The sequence below is a fragment of the Sinocyclocheilus grahami genome, unplaced genomic scaffold (genome assembly GCF_001515645.1).
Source record: "Sinocyclocheilus grahami isolate Dianchi unplaced genomic scaffold, SAMN03320097.WGS_v1.1 scaffold654.1, whole genome shotgun sequence".
Lineage (NCBI taxonomy): Eukaryota > Metazoa > Chordata > Actinopteri > Cypriniformes > Cyprinidae > Sinocyclocheilus > Sinocyclocheilus grahami.
This window is the reverse complement of record NW_015505833.1, coordinates 340,591-341,150: the sequence shown is the minus strand read 5'-3', so window position 1 is coordinate 341,150 and position 560 is coordinate 340,591. Positions and strand designations below refer to the sequence as shown.

General features: G+C 44.6%; 1 protein-coding gene across 1 annotated transcript in view; it reads left to right on the top strand.

Annotated features, from left to right (window-relative positions):
* The window catches only part of LOC107558628 (CUGBP Elav-like family member 3-A), a 47,236-nt gene that overhangs the window by 37,099 nt on the left and 9,577 nt on the right, over positions 1–560 (top strand). The gene's annotated exons all lie outside the window — the stretch shown is intronic.

Sequence of the window (560 nt, the reverse complement as noted above, 5' to 3'; positions counted from 1 at the left end):
GTTTAAGAGAATGAAAATGTGAAATCCCAAGTTTACAGCAATATGTGCAATTGCATAGATCTGAACAACCATCAATCACTTAATTAACCCTCGCATTGAGTTCCTCAATGAGGTTAAAATTATATTAAATGCACCAGTTCAGTAGAATCTGGGGTACTTGCTTTCCGGTGTGGGGTTCCCCTCCTTGTCTGGGTGCAGAAAGGGGTTTCCCGAGGTTGCTGATTGGCTGGAGGTTCAGTCTTGGGAAGCCAGTGATTGGGCGTTGGCTGGCGACGCGGAGCTGTGGTCTGCAGTTGAAGTTTAGACCGCACTCTTTCGGAGATGCGACGTTAGGCAAACTTAACTCAAAACACGAAACTCTCAACGGAAAATAAAACAAACTAAAGAAATGGAAATAGAAGTAAAGTTTGACGAGACCAGGTGTCGTTTCTCCTCATGGTTTCGGAGGAGCTGGCGTGTAAGCCAGAGCACGCTCAAAACTAAAGAAGCATGATTTAAAAGAAAACAACAAGGCTTGATAAGGCAAGAAGGACGAGCGCGAGCGAGAGACAAAAAGCAAA